The 21,653-nt window shown below is 38.8% G+C and overlaps 1 pseudogene; it reads right to left on the bottom strand.

Moving 5' to 3' along the window:
* LOC135532886 (intraflagellar transport protein 70A-like) overlaps nt 1-20,700 on the bottom strand; it is a 37,535-nt pseudogene extending 16,835 nt beyond the window's left edge.
* Nucleotides 20,701-21,653: the final 953 nt, after the last annotated feature.

Consider the following 21,653-nt stretch of genomic DNA (forward strand, 5'->3'; position numbering starts at 1 on the left):
TAGTACAGTATAACAGTAGAGTACAGTATAGTACAGTATAACAGTAGAATACAGTATAATAGTATAGTACAGTATAACAGTAGAGTACAGTATAACAGTAGAGTACAGTAGAGTACAGTATAACAGTAGAGTACAGTATAATAGTAGAGTACAGTATAACAGTAGTACAGTATAACAGTAGAGTACAGTAGAGTACAGTATAACAGTAGAGTACAGTATAATAGTAGAGTACAGTATAACAGTAGAGTACAGTGTAACAGTAGAGTACAGTATAACAGTAGAGTACAGTATAACAGTAGAGTACAGTATAATAGTAGAGTACAGTATAACAGTAGAGTACAGTATAATAGTAGAGTACAGTATAATAGTAGAGTACAGTAGAGTACAGTATAATAACAGTAGAGTACAGTATAATAGTAGAGTACAGTATAACAGTAGAGTATAACAGTAGAGTACAGTATAATAGTAGAGTACAGTATAATAGTATAACAGAGTACAGTATAACAGTAGAGTACAGTATAATAGTAGAGTACAGTAGAGTACAGTATAACCGTAGAGTACAGTATAATAGTATAGTACAGTATAATAGTATAGTACAGTATAATAGTAGAGTACAGTAGAGTATAACAGTAGAGTACAGTATAACAGTAGAATACAGTATAATAGTATAGTACAGTATAATAGTTTGGTACAGTATAATAGTAGAGTACAGTAGAGTACAGTATAACCGTAGAGTACAGTATAACAGTAGAATACAGTATAATAGTATAGTACAGTATAACAGTAGAGTACAGTATAATAGTAGAGTACAGTATAACAGTAGAATACAGTATAATAGTATAGTACAGTATAATAGTAGAGTACAGTAGAGTACAGTATAACCGTAGAGTACAGTATAACAGTAGAATACAGTATAACAGTAGAGTACAGTATAACAGTAGAGTACAGTATAATAGTAGAGTACAGTATAATAGTATAGTACAGTATAATAGTAGAGTACAGTAGAGTACAGTATAACCGTAGAGTACAGTATAACAGTAGAATACAGTATAATAGTATAGTACAGTATAACAGTAGAGTACAGTATAATAGTAGAGTACAGTATAACTGTAGAATACAGTATAATAGTATAGTACAGTATAACAGTAGAGTACAGTATAACAGTAGAGTACAGTAGAGTACAGTATAACAGTAGAGTACAGTATAATAGTAGAGTACAGTATAACAGTAGAGTACAGTATAACAGTAGAGTACAGTATAACAGTATAGTACAGTAGAGTACAGTATAACAGTAGAGTACAGTATAATAGTAGAGTACAGTAGAGTACAGTATAATAGTAGAGTACAGTATAATAGTAGAGTACAGTATAACAGTAGAGTACAGTAGAGTACAGTATAACAGTAGAGTACAGTATAATAGTAGAGTACAGTAGAGTACAGTGTAACAGTAGAGTACAGTATAACAGTAGAGTACAGTATAATAGTAGAGTACAGTATAACAGTAGAGTACAGTATGATAGTAGAGTACAGTATAATAGTAGAGTACAGTAGAGTACAGTATAATAGTAGAGTACAGTATAACAGTAGAGTACAGTATAACAGTAGAGTATAACAGTAGAGTACAGTATAATAGTAGAGTACAGTATAACAGTAGAGTACAGTATAACAGTAGAGTACAGTATAACAGTAGAGTAGAGTATAATAGTAGAGTACAGTAGAGTACAGTAGAGTATAACAGTAGAGTACAGTATAACAGTAGAGTACAGTAGAGTATAGTATAACAGTAGAGTATAACAGTAGAGTACAGTAGATTATAGTATACCGATAGAGTACAGTATAACAGTAGAGTATAACAGTAGAGTACAGTACAATAGTATAGTACAGTAGAGTACAGTAGAGTATAACAGTAGAGTACAGTATAACAGTAGAGTACAGTAGAGTATAGTATAACAGTAGAGTATAACAGTAGAGTACAGTAGAGTATAGTATACCAATAGAGTACAGTATAACAGTAGAGTACAGTAGAGTACAGTATAATAGTAGAGTACAGTATAGCAGTAGAGTACAGTAGAGTACAGTATAATAGTAGAGTACAGTATAACAGTAGAGTACAGTAGAGTACAGTATAATAGTAGAGTACAGTAGAGTACAGTAGAGTATAACAGTAGAGTACAGTATAACAGTAGAGTACAGTAGAGTATAGTATACCAATAGAGTACAGTATAACAGTAGAGTATAACAGTAGAGTACAGTATAATAGTAGAGTACAGTAGAGTACAGTAGAGTATAACAGTAGAGTACAGTATAACAGTAGAGTACAGTAGAGTATAGTATAATAGTAGAGTATAACAGTAGAGTACAGTATAATAGTAGAGTATAGTATACCAATAGAGTACAGTATAACAGTAGAGTACAGTATAGTATAGTATAATAGTAGTAGTACAGTATAACAGTAGAGTACAGTATAATAGTAGAGTACAGTATAACAGTAGAGTACAGTATAGTACAGTATAATAGTATAGTACAGTATAACAGTAGAGTACAGTATAATAGTAGAGTACAGTAGAGTACAGTATAACAGTAGAGTACAGTATAACAGTAGAGTATAGTATAACAGTAGAGTACAGTAGAGTACAGTATAATAGTAGAATACAGTATAATAGTATAGTACAGTATAACAGTATAATACAGTAGAGTACAGTATAATAGTATAGTACAGTATAACAGTAGAGTTCAGTATAATAGTAGAGTATAGTATAATAGTAGAGTACAGTATAATAGTAGAGTACAGTATAACAGTAGAGTACAGTATAATAGTAGAGTACAGTATAATAGTAGAGTACAGTATAACAGCAGAGTACAGTAGAGTACAGTATAACAGTAGAGTACAGTATAACAGTAGAGTATAGTATAACAGTAGAGTACAGTAGAGTACAGTATAATAGTAGAGTACAGTATAACAGTAGAATACAGTAGAGTACAGTATAATAGTATAGTACAGTATAACAGTAGAGTACAGTATAATAGTAGAGTACAGTAGAGTACAGTATAACAGTAGAGTACAGTATAACAGTAGAGTACAGTAGAGTACAGTATAATAGTATAGTACAGTATAACAGTAGAATACAGTAGAGTACAGTATAATAGTATAGTACAGTATAACAGTAGAGTACAGTATAATAGTAGAGTGTAGTAGAGTACAGTATAACAGTAGAGTACAGTATAACAGTAGAGTACAGTATACAGTATAATAGTATAGTACAGTATAACAGTAGAGTTCAGTATAATAGTAGAGTATAGTAGAGTACAGTATAATATAGTAGAGTACAGTATAATAGTAGAGTACAGTATAATAGTATAGTACAGTATAATAGTAGAGTACAGTATAGTACAGTATAACAGTAGAGTACAGTATAGTACAGTATAATAGTAGAGTACAGTATAATAGTAGAGTACAGTATAATATAGTAGAGTACAGTAGAGTATAATATAATATAGTACTGTATAATAGTATAATAGTACAATATAGTAGAGTACAGTAGAGTATAGTATAATATAGTAGAGTACAGTATAATAGTATAATATATTAGACTACAGTATAACATATAGTAGAATACAGTATAATATATAATACAGTATAATACAGTAGAGTATAGTATAATATAGTATAGTATAATAGTATAATATATTAGACTACAGTATAATATAGTATAGTACTGTATAATAGTATAATATACTATAGTACCATAGAATGCCCTACCTCATATATTTGCAGTATAGTAGAGTACAGTATAATAGTATAATATATTAGACTACAGTATAATATAGTAGAGTACTGTATAATAGTATAATATACTATAGTACCGTAGAATACCCTACCTCATATTTGCAGTATAGTAGAGTACAGTATAATATATTAGACTACAGTATAATATAGTACAGTATAATAGTATAATATACTATAGTACAGTAGAATACCCTACCTCATATTTGCAGTATAGTAGAGTACAGTATAATATATTAGACTACAGTATAATATAGTACAGTACTGTATAATAGTATAATATACTATAGTAGAGTACAGTAGAGTATAGTATAATATAGTACTGTATAATAGTATAATAGTATAATATAGTAGAGTACAGTAGAGTACAGTATAATATAGTAGAGTGCAGTATAATAGTATAATATATTAGACTACAGTATAATATAGTAGAGTACTGTATAATAGTATAATATAGTATAGTACCGTAGAATGCCCTACCTCATATTTGCAGTATAGTAGAGTACAGTAGAGTATAGTATAATATAGTACTGTATAATAGTATAATAGTATAATATAGTAGAGTACAGTAGAGTACAGTATAATATAGTAGAGTACAGTATAATAGTATAATATATTAGACTACAGTATAATATACTATAGTACCGTAGAATGCCCTACCTCATATTTGCAGTGTAGTAGAGTACAGTATAATATATTAGACTACAGTATAATATAGTAGAGTACTGTATAATAGTATAATATACTATAGTACCGTAGAATACCCTACCTCATATTTGCAGTATAGTAGAGTACAGTAGAGTATAGTATAATATAGTACTGTATAATAGTATAATATACTATAGTACCGTAGAATGCCCTACCTCATATTTGCAGTGTAGTAGAGTACAGTATAATATATTAGACTACAGTATAATATAGTATAGTACTGTATAATAGTATAATATACTATAGTACCGTAGAATGCCCTACCTCATATTTGCAGTATAGTAGAGTACAGTATAATATAGTAGACTACAGTATAATATAATAGAGTACTGTATAATAGTATAATATACTATAGTACCGTAGAATACCCTACCTCATATTTGCAGTATAGTAGAGTACAGTATAATATAGTAGAGTACTGTATAATAGTATAATATACTATAGTACCGTAGAATGCCCAACCTCATATTTGCAGTGTAGTATAGTACTGTATAATATATTAGACTACAGTATAATATAGTACAGTACTGTATAATATACTATAGTACCGTAGAATGCCCTACCTCATATTTGCAGTGTAGTAGAGTACAGTATAATATATTAGACTACAGTATAATATAATAGAGTACTGTATAATAGTATAATATACTATAGTACCGTAGAATGCCCTACCTCATATTTGCAGTATAGTAGAGTACAGTAGAGTATAGTATAATATAGTACTGTATAATAGTATAATATACTATAGTACCGTAGAATGCCCTACCTCATATTTGCAGTATAGTAGAGTACAGTATAATATAGTATAATATAGTACTGTATAATAGTATAATATACTATAGTACCGTAGAATGCCCTACCTCATATTTGCAGTATAGTAGAGTACAGTAGAGTATAGTATAATATAGTACTGTATAATAGTATAATATACTATAGTACCGTAGAATGCCCTACCTCATATTTGCAGTGTAGTATAGTACTGTATAATATATTAGACTACAGTATAATATAGTACAGTACTGTATAATATACTATAGTACCGTAGAATGCCCTACCTCATATTTGCAGTAGAGCAGCAGCAGGTTTCCGAAGGTGACCGGGGGGAAGGGGATCTGCTGCAGGAGGAAGGCCAGTTTCTCAAAACCCTCCGATGGCTTCTTATCCATGTTCATCAGGGCCTGGTTGTGGAGCGTCACTGGGTCCAGCTCCTACAAGACAACAGACATGTGGAAATAACTATTTGTTCTTTAACTAACTTGCCTAGTTAAATACAGGATCAAATAAAACAAATTAACTACAAGACAACAGACATGTGGAAATAAATATTTGTTCTTTAACTAACTTGCCTAGTTAAATACAGGATCAAATAAAACAAATTAAAAGGATATTTCATTGTCCATTGGTTAGAAGGAGAATGTCTCCACACACACACACACACACACACACACACACACACACACACACACACACACACACAGACACACACACACACACACACACACGTCACAACAGCTTTCTGTCTGACAGAGTGCTCCTGGTCCCCATCAGTGTGTGTGTGTTAATATAGATGGTCACTAGAGGGCAGCACCCACTGAGCCACAGATAGAGATGGACCTTACAGCGTTCACTGTCTCCAACCTACATGAGTGGTAAGGGCTGACATACGTACACACACAAGTACACACACAGTACCTCCTCTGATCTGGGAGGCATGTCAGTCAAGGCCTCCTGAGCTGCATCGCCTGGAGACAGACAGACAGACAGACAGAGTTGAGCTTACTTACAAGCCCTTAAACTTACAAGCAGTTTAAGTAAAAAATAGATTAAAGTAACAACAAATTAAAGAGCAGCAGTAAAATAACAATAGCGAGGCTATATAATGTGCAGGGGCACCGGTTAGTTGAGGTAATTGAGATCATATGTACATGTAGGTAGAGTTAAAGTGACTACGCATAGATTATAAACAGAGAGTAGCAGCCTGGTATACTATGAGAACGGACAGTTTTTCAGCTGGTAGTTTCTGACAGCCTGGTCACCGTACACCCCCTGGACAGAATGCTAGTCTATCACAGTACACCCCCTGGACAGAATGCTAGTCTATCACCGTACACCCCCTGGACAGAATGCTAGTCTATCACAGTACACCCCCTGGACAGAATGCTAGTCTATCACCGTACACCCCCTGGACAGAATGCTAGTCTATCACAGTACACCCCCTGGACAGAATGCACCCCTGGAGTCTATCACAGTACACCCCTGGACAGAATGCTAGTCTATCACAGTACACCCCCTGGACAGAATGCTAGTCTATCACAGTACACCCCTGGACAGAATGCTAGTCTATCACAGTACACCCCTGGACAGAATGCTAGTCTATCACAGTACACCCCCTGGACAGAATGCTAGTCTATCACAGTACACCCCCTGGACAGAATGCTAGTCTATCACAGTACACCCCCTGGACAGAATGCTAGTCTATCACAGTACACCCCCCCTGGACAGAATGCTAGTCTATCACAGTACACCCCTGGACAGAATGCTAGTCTATCACAGTACACCCCCTGGACAGAATGCTAGTCTATCACAGTACACCCCCTGGACAGAATGCTAGTCTATCACAGTACACCCCCTGGACAGAATGCTAGTCTATCACAGTACACCCCTGGACAGAATGGACAGAATGGACAGAATGCTAGTCTATCACAGTACACCCCCTGGACAGAATGCTAGTCTATCACAGTACACCCCCTGGACAGAATGCTAGTCTATCACCACCCCCTGGACAGAATGCTAGTCTATCACAGTACACCCCCTGGACAGAATGCTAGTCTATCACAGTACACCCCCTGGACAGAATGCTAGTCTATCACAGTACACCCCCTGGACAGAATGCTAGTCTATCACAGTACACCCCCTGGACAGAATGCTAGTCTATCACAGTACACCCCTGGACAGAATGCTAGTCTATCACAGTACACCCCCTGGACAGAATGCTAGTCTATCACAGTACACCCCCTGGACAGAATGCTAGTCTATCACAGTACACCCCCTGGACAGAATGCTAGTCTATCACAGTACACCCCCTGGACAGAATGCTAGTCTATCACAGTACACCCCCCCCTGGACAGAATGCTAGTTTATCACAGTACACCCCCTGGACAGAATGCTAGTCTATCACAGTACACCCCCTGGACAGAATGCTAGTCTATCACAGTACACCCCTAGTCTGGACAGAATGCTAGTCTATCACAGTACACCCCCTGGACAGAATGCTAGTCTATCACAGTACACCCCCTGGACAGAATGCTAGTCTATCACAGTACACCCCTGGACAGAATGCTAGTCTATCACCGTACACCCCCTGGACAGAATGCTAGTCTATCACAGTACACCCCCTGGACAGAATGCTAGTCTATCACAGTACACCCCCTGGACAGAATGCTAGTCTATCACAGTACACCCCCTGGACAGAATGCTAGTCTATCACAGTACACCCCCTGGACAGAATGCTAGTCTATCACAGTACACCCCCTGGACAGAATGCTAGTCTATCACAGTACACCCCCTGGACAGAATGCTAGTCTATCACAGTACACCCCCTGGACAGAATGCTAGTCTATCACAGTACACCCCCTGGACAGAATGCTAGTCTATCACAGTACACCCCCTGGACAGAATGCTAGTCTATCACAGTACACCCCCTGGACAGAATGCTAGTCTATCACAGTACACCCCCTGGACAGAATGCTAGTCTATCACAGTACACCCCTGGACAGAATGCTAGTCTATCACAGTACACCCCCTGGACAGAATGCTAGTCTATCACAGTACACCCCTGGACAGAATGCTAGTCTATCACAGTACACCCCTGGACAGAATGCTAGTCTATCACAGTACACCCCCTGGACAGAATGCTAGTCTAGTCACAGTACACCCCCTCAGAATGCTAGTCTATCACCCCCTGGACAGAATGCTAGTCTATCACAGTACACCCCCTGGACAGAATGCTAGTCTATCACAGTACACCCCCTGGACAGAATGCTAGTCTATCACAGTACACCCCCTGGACAGAATGCTAGTCTATCACAGTACACCCCCTGGACAGAATGCTAGTCTATCACAGTACACCCCCTGGACAGAATGCTAGTCTATCACAGTACACCCCCTGGACAGAATGCTAGTCTATCACAGTACACCCCCTGGACAGAATGCTAGTCTATCACCGTACACCCCCTGGACAGAATGCTAGTCTATCACAGTACACCCCCTGGACAGAATGCTAGTCTATCACAGTACACCCCCTGGACAGAATGCTAGTCTATCACAGTACACCCCCTGGACAGAATGCTAGTCTATCACAGTACACCCCCTGGACAAAATGCTAGTCTATCACAGTACACCCCTGGACAGAATGCTAGTCTATCACAGTACACCCCCTGGACAGAATGCTAGTCTATCACAGTACACCCCCTGGACAGAATGCTAGTCTATCACAGTACACCCCCTGGACAGAATGCTAGTCTATCACAGTACACCCCCTGGACAGAATGCTAGTCTATCACAGTACACCCCTGGACAGAATGCTAGTCTATCACAGTACACCCCCTGGACAGAATGCTAGTCTATCACAGGGCTTTAGACACCAATCTATCTCCTTAATGCTGAGAGTCAAGCAGAGAGTCAATCAGGTCCCATTTTTACAGTTTTTGTTACGACTCGGCCCGGGGATTGAACTCCCAACCCTTCAATCTCAGGGCGGATACTCTAACCACAAGGCTGCTGAACGTACTCACAGTTTTTGAGCTGGTATTCTATAGCAGCCTTGAGGTTGAAGCCTTCTATGAGGGCGGTCTCATGTAGGATCAGGGTGTTCCCAACACTCCTCACGTCAATGCCCTCTGTCGTCATGCCAACGCTCAGCTCTGGACGACGAGAACACACACACAGCACAGAGAGACACAGGATGGTCAGGGAAAAACATGGATGAGAAGGAGGGTCGCTAAGGGAAAACCCCAACAGAGTGATCAGGTATCTAACTAAACAGGTGCGCTGTCATTTTAAAGCCGACCTGGATGTTCCCTGATCCCTCTCTCGATGATCTCTCCGATGAACTTGAGGGCCTGACCATACTGTTTCATACTGTAGTAGCACAGACCTATGTTGTAGGACAGTTCTGAGACAGGAGGGAGGAGAGAGAGGCAGGGGAGAGGAGGAGGGAATCAGGGGGGAGGGACAGGGAGATAGGGAGGGGGAGAGGAGAGAGAGGGAGGGAGAGGAGGAGGAGAGAATCACAGGGGGAGAGGAGAGAAGGGAGGGAGAGGAGTAGAGGAATTGGGGGGGAGAGGAGAGAGGGAGGGAGAGGAGAGGAGGAGAGAATTAGGGGAGAAGAGAGAGAGGGATGGAAAGAGAGAATTATGGGGGAGAGGAGAGGGAGGGAGAGAAGGAGAGAATTATGGGGGAGAGGAGAGAGAGGGAGAGAAGGAGAGAATTATGGGGGAGAGGAGAGAGAGGGAGGGAGAGGAGGAGAGAATTAGGGGGAAGAAGAGAGAGATTCAGCAAATCCAAGAGACTTGTAGGACAGGCAAAAGGTTAGACGTTTTGCTTGGTGTGTGTGTGAGTGTGTGCGTGCAGTTACCTGGTTGGTAGCCCAGCACCTGCATGGCAGACATGAACTTCTTGCAAGCCTCCTCGTACTCCCCCTCCTTGTAGAGTAGACAGCCCATGTCCACGTCATAGTCTGGGTCGTCCTGGGGAAGCTGCTCTACCAGTGTCTGACAGGGAGAGGGTTCATAAAGGCCTTATAAGAGGTCATAAAGGGTTATAGGGAGTCATAAGGGCGTATTCGTTGAGAACATTTGTTATAAGGGGTCTCAAGGGTTTCTAAATGGATCAAAACACTAACTAAGCAGTTATAAGAGGTTATAATTAGGTTCTCCTGACCTCATGACATACAGTAACTACCAGGTTATATTAGGTTCTCCTGACCTCATGACATACAGTAACTACCAGGTTATATTAGGTTCTCCTGACCTCATGACATACAGTAACTACCAGGTTATATTAGGTTCTCCTGACCTCATGACATACAGTAACTACCAGGTTATATTAGGTTCTCCTGACCTCATGACATACAGTAACTACCATGTTATATTAGGTTCTCCTGACCTCATGACATACAGTAACTACCAGGTTATATTAGGTTCTCCTGACCTCATGACATACAGTAACTACCAGGTTATATTAGGTTCTCCTGACCTCATGACATACAGTAACTACCAGGTTATATTAGGTTCTCCGGACCTCATGACATACAGTAACTACCAGGTTATATTAGGTTCTCCTGACCTCATGACATACAGTAACTACCAGGTTATATTAGGTTCTCCTGACCTCATGACATACAGTAACTACCATGTTATATTAGGTTCTCCTGACCTCATGACATACAGTAACTACCATGTTATATTAGGTTCTCCTGACCTCATGACATACAGTAACTACCAGGTTATATTAGGTTCTCCTGACCTCATGACATACAGTAACTACCAGGTTATATTAGGTTCTCCTGACCTCATGACATACAGTAACTACCATGTTATATTAGGTTCTCCTGACCTCATGACATACAGTAACTACCAGGTTATATTAGGTTCTCCTGACCTCATGACATACAGTAACTACCTGGTTATATTAGGTTCTCCTGACCTCATGACATACAGTAACTACCAGGTTATATTAGGTTCTCCTGACCTCATGACATACAGTAACTACCAGGTTATATTAGGTTCTCCTGACCTCATGACATACAGTAACTACCAGGTTATATTAGGTTCTCCTGACCTCATGACATACAGTAACTACCAGGTTATATTAGGTTCTCCTGACCTCATGACATACAGTAACTACCAGGTTATATTAGGTTCTCCTGACCTCATGACATACAGTAACTGACCTCATGAGGTTATATTAGGTTCTCCTGACCTCATGACATACAGTAACTACCAGGTTATATTAGGTTCTCCTGACCTCATGACATACAGTAACTACCAGGTTATATTAGGTTCTCCTGACCTCATGACATACAGTAACTACCAGGTTATATTAGGTTCTCCTGACCTCATGACATACAGTAACTACCAGGTTATATTAGGTTCTCCTGACCTCATGACATACAGTAACTACCAGGTTATATTAGGTTCTCCTGACCTCATGACATACAGTAACTACCAGGTTATATTAGGTTCTCCTGACCTCATGACATACAGTAACTACCAGGTTATATTAGGTTCTCCTGACCTCATGACATACAGTAACTACCAGGTTATATTAGGTTCTCCTGACCTCATGACATACAGTAACTACCAGGTTATATTAGGTTCTCCTGACCTCATGACATACAGTAACTACCAGGTTATATTAGGTTCTCCTGACCTCATGACATACAGTAACTACCAGGTTATATTAGGTTCTCCTGACCTCATGACATACAGTAACTACCAGGTTATATTAGGTTCTCCTGACCTCATGACATACAGTAACTACCAGGTTATATTAGGTTCTCCTGACCTCATGACATACAGTAACTACCAGGTTATATTAGGTTCTCCTGACCTCATGACATACAGTAACTACCAGGTTATATTAGGTTCTCCTGACCTCATGACATACAGTAACTACCAGGTTATATTAGGTTCTCCTGACCTCATGACATACAGTAACTACCAGGTTATATTAGGTTCTCCTGACCTCATGACATACAGTAACTACCAGGTTATATTAGGTTCTCCTGACCTCATGACATACAGTAACTACCAGGTTATATTAGGTTCTCCTGACCTCATGACATACAGTAACTACCAGGTTATATTAGGTTCTCCTGACCTCATGACATACAGTAACTACCAGGTTATATTAGGTTCTCCTGACCTCATGACATACAGTAACTACCAGGTTATATTAGGTTCTCCTGACCTCATGACATACAGTAACTACCAGGTTATATTAGGTTCTCCTGACCTCATGACATACAGTAACTACCAGGTTATATTAGGTTCTCCTGACCTCATGACATACAGTAACTACCAGGTTATATTAGGTTCTCCTGACCTCATGACATACAGTAACTACCAGGTTATATTAGGTTCTCCTGACCTCATGACATACAGTAACTACCTGGTTATATTAGGTTCTCCTGACCTCATGACATACAGTAACTACCAGGTTATATTAGGTTCTCCTGACCTCATGACATACAGTAACTACCAGGTTATATTAGGTTCTCCTGACCTCATGACATACAGTAACTACCAGGTTATATTAGGTTCTCCTGACCTCATGACATACAGTAACTACCAGGTTATATTAGGTTCTCCTGACCTCATGACATACAGTAACTACCAGGTTATATTAGGTTCTCCTGACCTCATGACATACAGTAACTACCAGGTTATATTAGGTTCTCCTGACCTCATGACATACAGTAACTACCAGGTTATATTAGGTTCTCCTGACCTCATGACATACAGTAACTACCAGGTTATATTAGGTTCTCCTGACCTCATGACATACAGTAACTACCAGGTTATATTAGGTTCTCCTGACCTCATGACATACAGTAACTACCAGGTTATATTAGGTTCTCCTGACCTCATGACATACAGTAACTACCAGGTTATATTAGGTTCTCCTGACCTCATGACATACAGTAACTACCAGGTTATATTAGGTTCTCCTGACCTCATGACATACAGTAACTACCAGGTTATATTAGGTTCTCCTGACCTCATGACATACAGTAACTACCAGGTTATATTAGGTTCTCCTGACCTCATGACATACAGTAACTACCAGGTTATATTAGGTTCTCCTGACCTCATGACATACAGTAACTACCAGGTTATATTAGGTTCTCCTGACCTCATGACATACAGTAACTACCAGGTTATATTAGGTTCTCCTGACCTCATGACATACAGTAACTACCAGGTTATATTAGGTTCTCCTGACCTTATGACATACAGTAACTACCATGTTATATTAGGTTCTCCTGACCTCATGACATACAGTAACTACCAGGTTATATTAGGTTCTCCTGACCTCATGACATACAGTAACTACCAGGTTATATTAGGTTCTCCTGACTTTATGACATACAGTAACTACCTGGTTATATTAGGTTCTCCTGACCTCGTGACATACAGTAACTACCAGGTTATATTAGGTTCTCCTGACCTCATGACATACAGTAACTACCAGGTTATATTAGGTTCTCCTGACCTCATGACATACAGTAACTACCAGGTTATATTAGGTTCTCCTGACCTCATGACATACAGTAACTACCAGGTTATATTAGGTTCTCCTGACCTCATGACATACAGTAACTACCAGGTTATATTAGGTTCTCCTGACCTCATGACATACAGTAACTACCAGGTTATATTAGGTTCTCCTGACCTCATGACATACAGTAACTACCAGGTTATATTAGGTTCTCCTGACCTCATGACATACAGTAACTACCAGGTTATATTAGGTTCTCCTGACCTCATGACATACAGTAACTACCAGGTTACATGTTTCTGACCTCATGACATCTTTAGTTCTGGTTAAGTTATGGTTCTAGTTCCAGTTCTGGTTTAGTTCTGTTCTAGTTCTGATTAAGGTATGCTTCTAGTTCTGGGTCTAGTTCTGGTTAAGTTCGGTTCTAGTTCTGGTTAAATTCTGGTTCTAGTTCTGGGTCTAGTTCCGGTTCTGGTTTAGTTCTGTTCTAGTACTGGTTAAGTTATGGTTCTAGTTCTGGTTAAGGTATGGTTCTAGTTCTGGGTCTAGTTCTGTTCTAGTTCTGGTTCTGGTTAAGTTATGGTTCTAGTTCTGGGTCTAGTTCTGGTTTAGTTCTGTTCTAGTTCTGGTTAAGTTTTGGTTCTAGTTTTGGGTCTAGTTCTGGTTAAGTTCGGTTCTAGTTCTGGTTAGGTTCTGGTTCTAGTTCTGGGTCTAGTTCCGGTTCTGGTTTAGTTCTGTTCTAGTACTAGTTAAGTTATGGTTCTAGTTCTGGTTAAGGTATGGTTCTAGTTCTGGGTCTAGTTCTGTTCTAGTTCTGGTTAAGTTATGGTTCTAGTTCTGGTTAAGGTATGGTTCTAGTTCTGGGTCTAGTTCTGTTCTAGTTCTGGTTAAGTTATGGTTCTAGATCTGGGTCTAGTTCCGGTTCTGGTTTAGTTCTGTTCTAGTTCTGGTTAAGTTTTGGTTCTAGTTATGGTTTGGTTCTGGTTCTAGTTCTGATTTAATGATAGTACTAGTTATGGTTTAGTTATAGTTCTAGTTATGGTTATGGTTCTGATTTAATGATGGTACTAGTTCTGGTTCTAGTTATGGTTCTGATTTAGTTCTGGTTCTAGTTTTGGCACGAGTCATGGCTCTATTGATGTTCTAGTCATGGCTCTAGTCATAGTTCTAGTTCAGGTTCTAGTCATGGTTCTATTGACGTTCTACTCTTGGTTCTAGTCATGGTTCTAGCCATGGTTCTCGCCATGGTTCTAGACATGGTTCTATTGATGTTCTAGTTCAGGTTCTAGTCATAGGTCTAGTTCAGGTTCTAGTCATGGGTTTAGTCATTGTTCTGGTTCAGGTTCTAATCAGGGTTCTATTGATGTTCTAGTCATGGTTCTAGTCAAGGTTCTAGATCTAGTTCAGGTTCAAGTCATGGTTCCAGTCATGGTTCTAGTTCTGGTTCTAGTCATGGTTCAATTGATGTTCTAGTCATGGTTCTAGTTCTGGTTCTAGTCATGGTTCTAGTCATGGTTCTAGTTATGGTTCTAGTCATGGTTCTAGTTCTGGTGCTAGTTATGGCCAAGTCCAGTATATGTCCAATACTAGTCTCTACTAACCTTTGCTCCAGAGTACTCCTCTTCTCCGTATTTGATGGATGCCTGCAGTTTGATCATCTGTGGGAGAGATGGAGAAAATGGTTGAAGAACAGAATTATATCTCAGTGTGGTAAGATAACTCTACCTGGTAGTAAACATTATAACTCTACCTGGTAGTAAACATTATAACTCTACCTTGTAGTAAACATTACAACTCTACCTGGTAGTAAACATTACAACTCTAACTGGTAGTAAACATTACAACTCTACCTGGTGGGTCTGGTAGTAAACATTAAAACTCTACCTGGTAGTAAACATTATAACTCTACCTGGTAGTAAACATTATAACTCTACCTGGTAGTAAACATTATAACTCTACCTGGTAGTAAACATTATAACTCTACCTGGTAGTAAACATTATAACTCTACCTGGTAGTAAACATTATAACTCTACCTGGTAGTAAACATTATAACTCTACCTGGTGGTAGTAAACATTATAACTCTACCTGGTAGTAAACATTATAACTCTACCTGGTAGTAAACATTATAACTCTACCTGGTAGTAAACATTATAACTCTACCTGGTAGTAAACATTATAACTCTACCTGGTGGGTCTGGTAGTAAACATTATAACTCTACCTGGTAGTAAACATTATAAATCTACCTGGTAGTAAACATTATAACTCTACCTGGTAGTAACATTATAACTCTACCTGGTGGGTCTGGTAGTAAACATTATAACTCTACCTGGTAGTAAACATTATAACTCTACCTGGTAGTAAACATTATAACTCTACCTGGTGGGTCTGGTAGTAAACATTATAACTCTACCTGGTAGTAAACATTATAACTCTACCTGGTGGGTCTGGTAGTAAACATTATAACTCTACCTGGTAGTAAACATTATAACTCTACCTGGTAGTAAACATTATAACTCTACCTGGTAGTAAACATTATAACTCTACCTGGTGGGTCTGGTAGTAAACATTATAACTCTACCTGGTAGTAAACATTATAACTCTACCTGGTAGTAAACATTATAACTCTACCTGGTGGGGCATTATAACTCTACCTGGTGGGTCTGTAGTAAACATTATAACTCTACCTGGTGGGTCTGGTAGTAAACATTATAACTCTACCTGGTAGTAAACATTATAACTCTACCTGGTAGTAAACATTATAACTCTACCTGGTAGTAAACATTATAACTCTACCTGGTGGGTCTGGTAGTAAACATTATAACTCTACCTGGTAGTAAACATTATAACTCTACCTGGTAGTAAACATTATAACTCTACCTGGTAGTAAACATTATAACTCTACCTGGTAGTAAACATTATAACTCTACCTGGTAGGTCTGGTAAAACATTATAACTCTACCTGGTAGTAAACATTATAACTCTACCTGGTAGTAAACATTATAACTCTACCTGGTAGTAAACATTATAACTCTACCTGGTGGGTCTGGTAGTAAACATTATAACTCTACCTGGTAGTAAACATTATAACTCTACCTGGTAGTAACATTATAACTCTACCTGGTAGTAAACATTATAACTCTACCTGGTAGTAAACATTATAACTCTACCTGGTAGTAAACATTATAACTCTACCTGGTAGTAAACATTATAACTCTACCTGGTAGTAAACATTATAACTCTACCTGGTAGTAAACATTATAACTCTACCTGGTAGTAAACATTATAACTCTACCTGGTAGTAAACATTATAACTCTACCTGGTAGTAAACATTATAACTCTACCTGGTAGTAAACATTATAACTCTACCTGGTGGTAGTAAACATTATAACTCTACCTGGTAGTAAACATTATAACTCTACCTGGTAGTAAACATTATAACTCTACCTGGTAGTAAACATTATAACTCTACCTGGTAGTAAACATTATAACTCTACCTGGTAGTAACATTATAACTCTACCTGGTGGGTCTGGTAGTAAACATTATAACTCTACCTGGTAGTAAACATTATAACTCTACCTGGTCTATAACCTGGTAGTAAACATTATAACTCTACCTGGTAGTAAACATTATAACTCTACCTGGTCTGGTAGTAAACATTATAACTCTACCTGGTAGTAAACATTATAACTCTACCTGGTAGTAAACATTATAACTCTACCTGGTGGGTTATAACTCTACCTGGTAGTAAACATTATAACTCTACCTGGTAGTAAACATTATAACTCTACCTGGTAAACATCTGGTAAACATTATAACTCTACCTGGTGGGTCTGGTAGTAAACATTATAACTCTACCTGGTAGTAAACATTATTACTCTACCTGGTAGTAAACATTATAACTCTACCTGGTGGGGCAGGTAGTAAACATTATAACTCTACCTGGTAGTAAACATTATAACTCTACCTGGTGGGGCAGGTAGTAAACATTATAACTCTACCTGGTAGTAAACATTATAACTCTACCTGGTAGTAAACATTATAACTCTACCTGGTAGTAAACATTATAACTCTACCTGGTGGGTCTAGTAGTAAACATTATAACTCTACCTGGTAGTAAACATTATAACTCTACCTGGTAGTAAACATTATAACTCTACCTGGTCTGGTAAAACATTATAACTCTACCTGGTAGTAAACATTATAACTCTACCTGGTAGTAAACATTATAACTCTACCTGGTAGTAAACATTATAACTCTACCTGGTAGTAAACATTATAACTCTACCTGGTAGTAAACATTATAACTCTACCTGGTAGTAAACATTATAACTCTACCTGGTGGGTCCTGGTAGTAAACATTATAACTCTACCTGGTAGTAAACTACCTGGTGGGTCTGGTAGTAAACATTATAACTCTACCTGGTGGGTCTGGTAGTAAACATTATAACTCTACCTGGTAGTAAACATTATAACTCTACCTGGTAGTAAACATTATAACTCTACCTGGTAGTAAACATTATAACTCTACCTGGTGGGTCTGGTAGTAAACATTATAACTCTACCTGGTAGTAAAACATTATGGTAGTAAACATTATAACTCTACCTGGTAGTAAAGTAAACATTATAACTCTACCTGGTTGGTCTGGTAGTAAACATTATAACTCTACCTGGTAGTAAACATTATAACTCTACCTGGTGGGTCTGGTAGTAAACATTATAACTCTACCTGGTAGTAAACATTATAACTCTACCTGGTAGTAAACATTATAACTCTACCTGGTGGGTCTGGTAGTAAACATTATAACTCTACCTGGTAGTAAACATTATAACTCTACCTGGTGGGTCTGGTAGTAAACATTATAACTCTACCTGGTAGTAAACATTATAACTCTACCTGGTGGGTCTGGTAGTAAACATTATAACTCTACTTGGTAGTAAACATTATAACTCTACCTGGTAGTAAACATTATAACTCTACTTGGTGGGTCTGGTAAAACATTATAACTCTACCTGGTAGTAAACATTATAACTCTACTTGGTGGGTCTGGTAGTAACATTATAACTCTACTTGGTGGGTCTGGTACTGGTAGTAAACATTATAACTCTACCTGGTGGGTCTGGTAGTAAACATTATAACTCTACTTGGTGGGTCTGGTAGTAAACATTATAACTCTACCTGGTGGTCTGGTAGTAAACATTATAACTTGGTGGGTCTGGTAGTAAACATTATAACTCTACCTGGTGGGTCTGGTAGTAAACATTATAACTCTACTTGGTGGGTCTGGTAGTAAACATTATAACTCTACCTGGTGGGAGGTTCCGGATCCTGGTAAATAGGTTCCGGAACAAAACAGTCCAAAACTGAGAGGTTCTGGGTCCTGTTGTGGCAGGATCCGGCTCAAATGAAGCACTGATTCTACCTCTACCTTGGTATTATAACTTGATGTAGGAAGTGTACCTTGGTGTGGCTGGTAGGGTTGTCCAATAGAAAGGTCGCCTTCATGGCCTCGGGGTAGGCACAGGCCCCGTACAGAGACTGGGCGTAATACAGCCTGTACTCCTCCACCTCGGGGTGCAGCTGAGTCAGCTGCTCATAGCACTCTGCTGCGTTGGTGAAGTCCTGCATGTGGTAGTAGCAGTAGCCTAGCAGAGACAGGGCTGCCCGTGACTGGGAGGAGGAGGAGAAGGTAGAGGAGGAGGAGAATAAGAAGATTACGGGCTCCATTCAATCCATATCGCCCAAGTTCAGCACTATATGGCGATTGACATTTAAAGGTAATGTTCCCGCATTCCATGAGACTGCAGTCACGGTAAACGCTGCATATATTGGCTAAAGGTAATCGAAAATGACCTTTAAAATTTCAAGAACGCTATAGCGATGAACTTTGCCGACACGGATTGAATCGAGCCCTAGATGTATAGTCCAATGAAATAGTCTGAGGGACAGTCTGTTTGTGCTATCATGACAAGCCCTTGTCACTCATTACCAAGCTAAACATTGGCTTGCCGGTGACAGCAATGGAGTTGGCAATAGCACAAACTGATCTGGGAGCAGGCTATAGGAGGAGACAACAGATCTGGGACCAGGCTATAGAAGGAGACGACAGACCTGGGAGACAAACAGATCTGGGACCAGGCTATAGGAGAAAACAGATCTGGGACCAGGCTATAGAAGGAGACAACAGATCTGGGACCAGGCTATAGAAGAAGAAAACAGATCTGGGACCAGGCTATAGAAGGAGACAACAGATATGTGACCAGGCTATAGAAGGAGACAACAGACCTGGGAGCACACACACACAGACAGACAGACACACACTCACTCACTACCTTCATCTGTTTCTGCAGTTCATTGCTGAGGATGTGGATAGCCTCTCCATACCGCCCATCTTTGATCTGTAGGAGAACAGAGTTAGCAGCTAGTTATAAAATAATACATTAGCTATCTAGCTAGCTATGTTGTCACACTTAGTTCGTTAGCTAGCCTGAGCCTTGAAATTGAAGGGTCTGTCAGGCTAGCTTAATCAAAGTTAGCTAGCTTGCTATAGCCCCAATTTGTGAAATTCGTATTGTGACGTTAGCTGGCTTGAATTCGCTATATAATCAACATGATAACTTGATAAAATACCACAAGTTAAAATAACCAGTTTCATTGTCAGCTAGCTAGCTATCATGGCTAGCGTTGTAACGTTAGCTATGCAAGCGACCAACTTCTCACCATTTTGTAGACAGTGGCGGTGTATTCGCCGTCTTTAATCGTTGTCAGTGTCATGATTTTGCCGCTAAATCTACAGTTCTCAAAGATAAGACTATTTTCACGCGAAAAATGATTGCCGGTTCACCAATAATCACAATTAGTGCACCATGTTTAGGCGTTATTTACTTTTCTACACATTCAACGCACAGGAAGTGTTACTTAGCAACCGTACAGGAAACGGAAACCCCCGACGTTGAATTACTTTAAAACAACCAACGAGGAGCGTCTGTTGTGAGGTATTACCATAGAGATTGACAGAGACCTTTAGTGGCCAAAAGGCTGTTATAGTATGGGCAGCACCATTGAAGGCTTCCACCATTCTTCTGCCATTTTAAAGTAGTCAACTGGGTGGGGATTCCTATGGGTTGTAAGCACAGACTGTCCATTATATTGACCAGAATTTAAAGTGGTCGATCTAACAATGAAAATAAATGTGTTAAAAAATGGAAGGCAGTGGGAGGAGGCAAGATCAGGTAGGACCATTCTAGACAATGAGAGGGCAGATTGGTGTGTGAATAACAGGCACAACTTCGATATAATGTGTTTTTTTTCAAAGCTATCTGGATGGCACGTGTCCTACTTATATTCAGTAATCCACATAAAGATGAGCCTTACTAAACTTATATTGATCAAATAATCCACACATAAAGATGAGTCCTCTATCTATCTCTTTGTGTAGGACACTTTTCCTGCAAAGAACATTTTCCGATTTTCTAATAAATGGAAAACACCAGATGATGAGGTTTAATGCTGCCACCCCTTCCGTATCATGACAAGGTATGTTGATATATATATATATATATATATATAATTAAAAGCTCTATAGAGTTTTACTAAATTATTATTATTAATATTATTAGGTTGTGGTGGACTGTCATAATCACTGTAGTTAGTATACAAACTAAAAGTGTGCATACTTCCACCTGGAGGGTGTTGTCTGATTAAAGACAAGGTTGGTGATTTACTGCCCCCTGGAGGGTGTTGTCTGAACAGGTATAAAGACAAGGTTGGTGATTTACTGCCCCCTGGAGGTTTACTAAATATAAAGACAAGGTTGGTGATTTACTGCCCCCTGGAGGGTGTTGTCTAACAGGTATAAAGACAAGGTTGGTGATTT

The sequence above is a fragment of the Oncorhynchus masou genome, unplaced genomic scaffold (genome assembly GCF_036934945.1).
Source record: "Oncorhynchus masou masou isolate Uvic2021 unplaced genomic scaffold, UVic_Omas_1.1 unplaced_scaffold_2087, whole genome shotgun sequence".
Classification (NCBI taxonomy): Eukaryota; Metazoa; Chordata; class Actinopteri; order Salmoniformes; family Salmonidae; genus Oncorhynchus; species Oncorhynchus masou.